The 10,931-nt window shown below is 34.8% G+C and overlaps 1 long non-coding RNA gene across 1 annotated transcript; it reads left to right on the plus strand.

The window, feature by feature from the left end:
• The first annotated feature begins 419 nt into the window (after positions 1-419).
• LOC146994368 (uncharacterized) lies at positions 420-1,154 on the plus strand. The gene is made up of 2 exons (XR_015043859.1): positions 420-890; positions 934-1,154. It is a non-coding gene; the product is annotated as an uncharacterized LOC146994368 (long non-coding RNA).
• The last annotated feature ends 9,777 nt before the right edge of the window (positions 1,155-10,931 follow it).

The following is a 10,931-nucleotide window of genomic DNA, read 5'->3' on the forward strand; positions in this document are numbered from 1 at the left end:
ATATATATATTTGTTTATATATTATGTATCGTCTGTATACGTACCATGTATATAATGCTTATAAATCCAATGATTACTGCGTGCCTAATAATTGTGTATACGTGTTTTAGTATGTATATAACTGCATCCATGGCTCCGCGCATATCATCCTGTAGTATGGCACTGTACCACATAGCGTTAAACTAGGATCTTACACTAAAACTAACAGCACCAATGAATTGTTCCAGCATTGTACTAATCTTATGTATTATGTACGTATATGCATAGTGCATCTAATAATTATCTATCCTATGTTAAGTATGCACCTAAAAATATTTGTATATTTTTATATATATAGTATTAACAAGTAGAAATATTACTGTATTCATGCGTCAGTATTTAACACTGTGTAACATGAAGCCGTTTCTCATAGTGTTAAACTAGAATTTTACTATAAAATTAACTGCATTTATTACTTTCCATAGCACTGTATTATGAACTATCTGTTTATATATGTATATGTATACCATGTACCTAATGTCTGAGAATCTAGTGATTATTATGTGCCTAAAAGTTGTGTATATGTATATTAGTATATATATTAGTTTATCCATCCAATCGCCTACAGCATCATGTAACATGTAAAAATAACAGCACCAATTACTTGCCCTAGCATTGTATTAAGAAACTAATATATGAATATGTATATGTAGTATGCGCCTATTGTATAAGTACCCAATGACAATTATGCACCCTATAATTGCGTATAAATGCATTATTTTTAAAATACTATAAAATTAATTGCATCAATTATCCTCAACGGCATTCTACAATGTACCATCTGCTCATGTATATAAATGTGCCATGTACCTATTGATTATGAAATCGAATGATATAAGCATTGTAAATAGGTATAGCATTGTAAATAGGAAAACAGTATAGCATTGTAAATAGGAAGCTGTACCCATGCACCCGCATACATTTCTATGTAACGTGACACAGTAAGGCAAAATATCAACGTAGTGTCCTATTATGAAATTAAATAAGCACCTATTACTAGTTATAACATTATTTTATGGATCTAGAGTTTCAGTATATGAAGTAAGTACGAAATGTTTATGTCACCAATGACTATTGTGTACCAAAATATAAGCGTATATACGCTTTTGTCTATATGTAATTGTGTATGTCTTTGTTTATATGTAATTGTACCCATGTATCTACTAGTGTTATCACATATCTTGGCACTGTATAGTTAATATACATCTATTACGCACGGAATAATCATGTACCTAATGTGTCTGTATATATGTATATGAATTTATGTCCTGTATATATGATAATGTAACTATGCATCTGCACATTTTATCCTGTAACACGGCACCGTATCGCAAAGAACTAACTAGAGCCCCACTCTAAAATTAATTGCACAAAAGACACTGTACTACACAGTACTAATCTAGGGTCTAACTTTTAATTCACTATACTAATTACTTATTCCAGCATAACATTGCGCACCTAATATTTCAGTATGTACATGTCTTCTGTAATCTAATGATAATGCTTCAAAGGGTCATAGTGTACTCAACATATGAGTACACACGTTATGTATATATGCTATCGTATCCATGCTTTTGCATACACGTTGTAACATGGCAATGTATTATACAGTGTCTAACATTAATTAGCTTTAACGCCACTGTATGAAGTACCAAATTTGTATGTATGTTTATATATTAGTATATTAGCACAATGAACACGTATGGTTATCTAGATAAAGGTGGACGTGGCGCTATACCGATTAACCGTATTGGTAGAGGGGTGGTGCCCACGTCCTCCGTCGCATGTCGCATGCCTGGTTTACTATTGAAAGAAAGACGCGCGACTTTTTCCTTCCTTTCCAAAAAAATTGCAGGTTGTTCGTTTTCAACCAATCAGCTATCAGCTTCGATTGCTATCAGCTTGTTTGTAGTGGGGAACCAGGTTAACCCCAAAGCGATCTGTTTTGATTGGCTGTTGTGACAAAGCAGAAAAATTGTTCCAAACAGTTGTTCTTCCGAAACAAACCGACGTGTGATAGCCCCTTAAAAGACTGTGTGTCAGGTGCGCCGATGAGGAGGGGCATTTTCTCCCATCTCGTCCCAATGGATGAATTGTGAGTCTATTATAAGGATAACAGAGTCCAAACTTCTGAGCTGAAATGGAAGCATAGCATTTTTGGTTTTCCCAAGAAAGCCAAACCGCAAGTGGGAATTTATGGTTAGGCAAAATTGAATGTTCTGTTAAGTTTTATGGAATGGCAAAGAGTTCAGTTTAGTGACTTTCTATGTACAAATTACATTTTAGCAATCATATGTTGCTTGTTTAATATAATTCTCTTCTTCAAGAGCAGGAAATTGTGAACATTGGGGTCAGTTTTTAGAGCCAAATATCTCTCAGTAACCTTAGCCACTTAGCTTTCATCCAGTTATTTTTTCATCTTCAACATCCGAAGTGTCTACTGTCAATGCGCCATTTAAGGAGACAAGGAAATTATTTTCGCAGAGTAATAACTCCTCAAAAGCTAAATAAAAAATATCTTCAGCTGCATCTCCAGTTCTTACATAGATGGAAAAATTGCGGGGATTTTAGACAGAACACGTGCGGATATGAATTGATAATACAGAGTTGGACTAACCTGGTATTCTCTTCATTCATGATGATTTTAAATTTAAGTACTGACCAATATTTTTGCCATGCCGCACCGTTCACGTATAAATTTTCATATCCAATGAACCAAAATTACACCTTCTTTTTGCACGTAAATGAAACCCTTCGGTTTGTCATATCCTGAGATATCCTTTTCTGTGTCCTAGGACATGACCGTTTAACAGAGCTGTGAACTCACCATCTACATTTCTGCACCTGCGAAGTATTTTAATCAGCAAATTTTAACAAAGCTTCTAAAATTCTTAAAACTCCTATAAGTTAGATCAGAAAAGTGCTGAAAAATATTGAATTCCTTTTGTATAACCACACACGTTCGGACAATGCTAAAACTGTAAAAACAATTGCCGTAATATGAAGAGTAGCTTCTCAGGCATAATAATGCGTTACTAGGTAATTTGTAATAATTACATTTAAATTAAAATTTTCTTATTATTTATCCTTCTTCTATAGTTTATACTGTTTCATTTCCCAGATTACCAGTTTGAAATTCCTTTCTATTAACCAAAGCGGAAAAGAAGTTTTGAATTTTTTTAATATATTTTATCCGTTACTTGTTGCTTTGATTTTTGAAGTTCTCAAGAGCGATGCACAGTAGAGTGAAACTTGGTTTCCTAGCAAAATAGCAAGTACCGTGATGTATGGGTGACGTCAACAAACGAGATGCATAAAGGACACTAACCCTCAATCTGGGAGGCACCAATTTTTTTTTCAAGAAGAAAGACCTAGAGAGAGGTAAGAAAAGGAGAAAGCTCATGGGTACTGTTAAAAAGTGAAATCGAAATTACATTGTGTTAATTAATGTATATATTTAAGTTATTAGTAGTATAGTTTTAGTGATTTAGTGTGTAGTTTTGTATGTGTAATAATATTTTAAAATATGAAGAAGCGTGGATAATTTTCTTTGAGGTGGCGAGAAGACGGAATGGCATTACACTTGCTGTAATTTGAAAAACGTAAGATTTAATGGTTGCTTTCCTTGAGTTTAAAAAAAAAACAGATGAACATATCACATCAGACTATGACACGTTAATAAAACCATATGATGAATAACAAACGAATGTACTTGACTGGTACAACATGAGTTGAGTCTACTTCATTTAGTCAGGCAGGTACTTGGCTGTGTAGTGAATTATCCGAGATACTGTGCTTGATTTCTGTTACAATGTGGTCTTCCATACCTACATTCAACTGCAGCTATTTCCGTGTCTTGCAATCGTCACACCACGCTAGAATGATTCGCGGCTGTTCGCCATGTTGATAAAGCTCATCGGGAGGACAGACAAGTTTCAGCCCCTTTCTTGCATTTACCGCGGAATTCTATATATATTTTAACGTTTTCGGCTCAGTGCTGCTGCAAAGGAAGAATGCAACTTTCCTAATATTTTGCATTTGAAATTTTTAGCCGTACTGATCTTAATTCATAGATGTACTAATAAAACCTATTAACGTGTTAAATGCTATGAAATTAATGGGAATATATGCAAAATATGCAACAGATCAAACTATCAGTTAAGACTTTAAACAGTGAGAAATTATCTTTTTAGTATTTCTGATTTTAAATATGGATGAATTGCTAATATAAAAAACATATTAGGAGGTAAAAACTAAATTGGAGAACACAAATAAATGACTTGAACTTTATTTGCGAATGATTTAAATTTTAAAACAGTTTGAACTTTTAATTTTAATTTTAATTTTGAACTTTTAATAAATAAAATTACTACAGAGAAGAAAGTAAACTTTAAAAAAATAAACTGCGATTTAATGGGTGAAAACATCCAGAAAGGATAACATCTTATTACAATTTGCAAAAAATTCCGAAGTTAATTATTTCTTTTTCTATTTCGGATATAAATTTCCAAGTACTTTAAAAATTTTAAATAAATAAAAATAATTAACAACTCAAAACTTAATCACATCCAAATTCGATTTTTTTTTCCCTGAGTAGCAATTTTTCTAACAATATAGGGTACTCTGTCACATAAAGCACGCTTTTTGAGTCTCGAATATTAAGTTCGGGTAAAAATGGCAATTTTCTCGTAGTGTATAACCGATTAATTAATTATTTGCAATAATTTAGACTACATAAGTCTTCGTTACTTGATGTTTTCGTACGTGAACTTCGGTCTCCAGCGGCCAAGCGGTAAAGTGGTTGAACACTGATAGTTAGGTCCGATGTTCAAAATCTCGTGAACGGAGGTGGCTGCGTGGATGTTTTCGTGGTTTATTTCATCTGTAATGTGTATACGAGCCCCTTTACCTTGGAAAGTCTTGCACTAAGGCATCCCTTCTCTTAACCGGATAACCCTCGAGTCCTTTGCCATAATCTTGCCTCGAGCCCTATTTTCGCACTGTCGCACGTGTCATGCACTTGCATGAGATCCGACTCATCATCTCCCATTGATCTGTTCCTGTATGAAGAATCAAGCTATCTAAACGAAACTGGTCTATATTCTTCGGCTGTAATATTGGGTAATATTTTAATTTAAGCGAACAACTTATGGAAGCATTCTGATGAGATTAAAATCCTTTTTATTTTATCATTCAGTATTAAAATGTTTTGAGTATTATTGTTTGCTTTTGCTTGTTATTATTTGAACTTGGAAGAAGCAAAAATCGTTAGGTTGCGTGATAAGGCAAAAGCATTCTTTACAAGACTTTTACAAGCGTTCTTTTCAAGATAGCTTTACTTTGCAATTTTGTCCAAGAACAGAATTAACTTGCACCTGGAGCACCTGCAAAGATCTAATAAATTAGACGCTCATTCATCAAACGAGCAGTGAGAAATAGATTAGTTCGAATTAAAGTATTCTAATTTAAAATTCGGGTACTAAAATTTAGGTAGATTTTGGGAAATAAATATTCTTATTTTTAATGACTCTTTAGATAGAATATGCTAATTTTAGAGATATTTTTTGTTGAAATAATGCGCAACACATCCTTATCAAATAACGAAAAATTTCTGTATTTGTTTAGATTTATTACTGAGAAATCAGCTTCTATAATTAAACATATTGCATTGTGGGATAATTCGCTGAAGCGCGGGAGATTGCTAAGTACGATGGAAAGAAACAAATGGCTCAGGCATTATCAGTACCTCTTTTGGATTAAAAAAAGCATTTTACAAGTAGATAATGATACTGTTAATTTACGGTATTTATCTGATACTTCGAATGAAATTATTTGAGATTTAAAAGCATTTGGTGAAAAGGCAAAATCTAGCGATCTATAGTCTGATTTTATTCGTCTTTAAAATAATTGAGACTCGAGTGTTATGGGCTAACACAAAAACCAAAGAAGATTTGGATTGGATTATCCAATTACGGCAAAGCACACGAGGGCTATATGCCTAAAGCGAGGGATGCCTTCGTGGAGAACTTTCTAGGGGAAACTGGCTCGTATACACGTTACACATGAGGTAAACCACGAAAGCGCCCATGCAGCCGGTCCGTTCGCGGGATTGGAACCTCTGACCGAACTACCAGTGTTCAGCGTCTTTACCACTCTGCCGTTGGTGGGCCCATAAATCAAAGAAGAATTTTCTATCTATAGGGAATAAAATTTTTCTATTTCTTATAGCTTTTGCGTAGTTTTTAATTCCACAGCATTACGCAACTATTCCACAGCAATTGCAACTAGAGTAACGCTAAATGTCCTAAATATAAGGAAATTAATCCTTTGTATTTGCTAAATTTAAGAATATAGACTTTGCCCTAAGAAAGAATACAAAGAATGCGTTTTCTACGTTTATATTTGCATTTGTTTAAAACATTGCAACTCTAAATTAAAACTCATTTCCTACTTTCAAAACATTTTATTACTTGGCAATTCATTACATGAAGATGTTAAAGCTAGCAATGTACTCAGAATCAGAGTTTGATTGAATCATTGCATCATTCATGCATCAAAAAGAATGATGAGAAGTCGCAGCACAACTGTGTTATTAGTCACTCTTGTGCGAACATTGACAACAACAGGCGAAGAAAAAGCTATTAATGTACACTGAAGTGCGACTGAATTAGAGATAGCTAGTCAATAACGAGTTGGGCCTCCTCTGACCTTTATAATGGCTGCCAAACGACGAAGTATAAATTCAATAAGTTTCTGGAAGCATTCTACGAAATGACTTGCCAAACACCGGATAATTGTCTATAATTTAGGAAGAGTCATTAGTGTTGTGTGATGAGGTTTCAAACCTTTCTCCAAAACGTCCAAAAGATTCTCAATTTAAGTCAGAGCTTTCAAGTAGCTAGTTTATGAGAGATAAGTTAGAAGAACGATCATCCAACCACGCAGTAGCCAACCGGGACCTGTGAGAGGTACAGTTATCTTGCTGGAATACTTCATTTCCGTGTAAATGACAGGACAATATAAATGGATGGAGATAATCGCCCACCAACTCCACGTACCAAATCATATTGAAGGAGGTTGGTACAAGTACCAAAGATCCCAAATACTGCCAAGAGAAAACATCCTAGACCATGATTAAGCCACCATGGCGTTGTACAGTTCCAATCCGCCATACAGGGTTCATGGCGTCAGGAGTCTGACGCCATATTCTTAGCCTCCCATTGGTATTAATTAGTAGGAATTCATTCATTTCAAGTCCACTAGAGTCTATTCTCTGTATTCTCTTGCCCTGGCAAGAAGTGCGACTCGATGCCATACACTCAGCAAATGTACTCTCGTGGGTCTACGACTTCCGAAGCCCATATGGCGAAGCGAGCGTTGCACGATCCTTTTACTGACTGTACGACTGTTGCCCTGATTCAGCTGGGTGGTAATTTGAGCTAATGTTTTGCTTCGTTGACTATATACAATACGACTGAGCCGTCTCACACCACGCTTGTTCTAGGTTAATTGTCCTTTGCAATTTGCTCGATCGCTAGTTCTTTTTCCTACCATCCGTTTATTCTCGGTATACTTTTTACACTGTCGACCTTGAAAACACTAGCCCGCTGAGGATTTTGGAAATTGAATGGCCCATGCGTCGAGTGCCTGCTATCTGTCCGAGGTTGAAGCTGTCTAAATCAGAAGTTTTATTCATACTAGTAATTGAAACGTCTGATTAACAACAACCATAGTACTAGCTGTATGTGCATTTACCATAACTTCTTCATATGACCACAGATACCGCACAGCGCTATAAAATTTGAATAGCCATGTCTATCTCTAATTCAGTGGAACTTCAGTGTATTTTTACTGTATACTGGAAGTGAGGTTTTATTAATTTCTGAGTGAAGTGTTTAAAGATTACAGTTAGAAATGTGATAGATTGCCTGTACTAGGAATTGTTCTCTTTCAGTAGACTATATGCGAGGTTCGGTTTGTTTAAAAACTGGCTTAAGATTAAATACAGACATAATAAATGTTAATACATATAATTTTGGAGAAGTTAACGTTGTAATTACCAGAACACTTTATAAAACACACAGATTGTAAGAAATCTGTTCTTGAATCTGATCAAAATTTTCCTCCTACAAGATAAATTAATTTGACTTTAGAAGCTGGTTATATTTTCTCCATTCTTCAACGTAGCCAGATATTTGTCTAGACAATGGCTGAAATGGGTGAACCTGTGGTTGAAATGAGATTTCCTGTTGTGTGGTTGTTGGAGAAACTGGAAGTAACGGATAATTTCTGAAAACAGACACTTTGTTAATAATTTAGATATTGATTCGATTTTACAAATGATTTAGGAATTAGAGGTAATACTTGCCAAAAGGATAATAATATAGAAGAACAGGGATGTTACAAAAGTTGTTATAAACAATGTTAAAAAAATATGAAGGCATATTGTTAAAAATGCCTGACTATAAAGCTTTTGGTTTGGTTATTTAATTATGGGGCTGCCTTCCCAAGGAAAGCGATGCATTCGTGGAGGAATTTCTAACCTAAACTGGCTCGTATACACATTACACATGGGGAAAACGACGAAAACGCCCATGCAGCTAGTCCGTTCGCAGGATTCGAACTTCGGACCAAACTACCAGTGCTCAGCGACTTAAATAGTTCGGCCAAAGAATCTCTAAGGAGAAGAAGTAAAGGTTCCCCGGGGCAAATGTGGCTCCGTCAGACCGAAGAGACACATTATGTATATCCCTGAAGCTTACTTTAAAGGGGCAAACCATTCCAAAGCTATCCACCCTGCGTACCTCGCTGCGCATGTGCGAAATAACATCAGGAGGCAACAAAGCAGCATCAAAGAATGCAGCATGCCGTCGGCCATGTTAGCAATCTTTTACCACGTTGTTCGAAAACGTTCTTTGTTGTTGTAGTCAGAGGTACTTGGTTTTAGCTATGTGAAATTCTTTTAAAGACTTTTTAAATGTAATGCTGTAAGTGAAATGGTTTTGGCTATTGGGTGAAAACTTTGCTCTTGGTTTTCACAATGGTCATTCTAAATAATTGTCTAAACGTTTTCATGGTAATTTGTTTTTAAAGTTGTTGTCGGATAATTATAATGTATTTCAGTGTTTTCAATTTATTTAGGGGTGCCTTTAATTGTCTTTAAATATTTTTTTCTGTTTCAGTTAGTTATTGCAAATTTTGCTTTTAAAATTTCACTGTAAAATTTTAACTATGGATCCATAAAAATTTATTACGTTTTGTATGGCATGTGTTTTGCCCCTTTTTAAGTTTACAGAAGAAAAGAATTAAGAAATTTATTTCATTTAAATTTTGTCTTCGTACGGCTCTCTGTTTAAATTGAAAGTAAAAATCGGACAGGATTTCTATAATTCGCCCCAAAATTCCAACTAACATCCTTTTGCTCATAAAACTCCAGAAATGTATGAAAATAAAACATTTTGAGTTATTTGAGTTATTTATTTGAGTTATTTGAGTTTAAGTAAATATTTACTATCTCCTCGAACTACGCTGTTTAAATTTCACCCTGCGCTGGTGTTTCACTGCATAGCCGTGGCTCTTCGGTACAGCGGCGCAGAGGCGAAACAGGTTTACATTGCGTCTATGGAAGCTTTCATTCTTCTCCTTAGAGATTCTTTAGTTCGGCCGCTAGTAGGCATATGGTGCTACTGGAAATGCGAGCAAATATGAATCATTCGCTATTTCTCGATTATTTAGCGACTGAATGTACAGGGAGCATATAAATTATTTATAAAGCAATATGAGAAATTTAGACACATAGTGTCAGTAGGAAAACGTACGGATATTTTTCCTAAAATGTTGTACTATCATCCTCAGTAAACCGTGATAAAATACTATGATGTTACAATGCAGTGTTATTTTCGATTGTCCTTATAAAATTGTCAATTATAGTTCCTTAACTTCTCCCTGAGAATAAAAATGCCACCTATATTTGCTTTTTTCTTGTAAGGTTTAGGATGACTACTGTAGCATTTTCTTTCGATATTAAGTAAATGCTTTGTCAAATTTAAAAAAAAAAAAAAAAAAAAAAAAAAAAAAAAAAAAAAAAAAATCTTGTTGCTATTGGCGCATGTGCGGTATCTAAAAACAAAGAGTGGGCACTAAAGGCGTTTTGTTGTTAAATTTCTGGAAACTTTTAAAAGTGACTCGAATATCCACTGACGAATGGAAGGGAGAAAAAATCCAGAAAATACAGAAATAACAGGCTACTAATAAGTACCGCTGGAGCACCAGTAACCACCTTCTGAAGGAACTGTATCCATTAGACTTCTTTTCAAGAAAACAATATGGGGCTTTTATAGAATTCAATTTGATTATCAAATCTATTTCTTCCTCCATACAATTTTTTTTATGTCTCCGTGGATAAGAACCTCTCAAAAACTATTCAACCCTCTGGCTGATCATCCCGCGATTTCCACGGGAAACTCAAAAGTAGCAAAATTTGCTAATCCTGGGATTTCCGCGGGCATAAACTTTTCTTGCTTTATTGAGGAGCTCATCCCGTTTTTTTCCCGTTTAACCATTCAAATAAATTATGTGCAGTATTAGGCGTTTAGTTTACGTTTTGGCCAACTGATATCGTTAGTTGCCCACTAAATTGCGGTATTTGAATGCACGTGGTATTAGCGCACAAACTTACTTTTTGCCGCTTTATTCTTACAGAAATGGCTGCTAGAAAACGTTCAGCGATTATCTTGATTATTTAATTAAATTATTGAATTATTAATTATATTGATTATTAATTAGATTTATTGAATCTGGTGCAAAAACTGTGAAGTTGGACATTGCCTTGAACCCTGTTTTGAACTCTATCATACTAAACTGCATTTCTAAGGTAATTTTCCCTCAGCGCT

This window comes from Stegodyphus dumicola, chromosome 11 (assembly GCF_044657685.1).
Source record: "Stegodyphus dumicola isolate Sdum_Otavi_A_Nest chromosome 11, ASM4465768v1".
NCBI classification, from domain to species: domain Eukaryota; kingdom Metazoa; phylum Arthropoda; class Arachnida; order Araneae; family Eresidae; genus Stegodyphus; species Stegodyphus dumicola.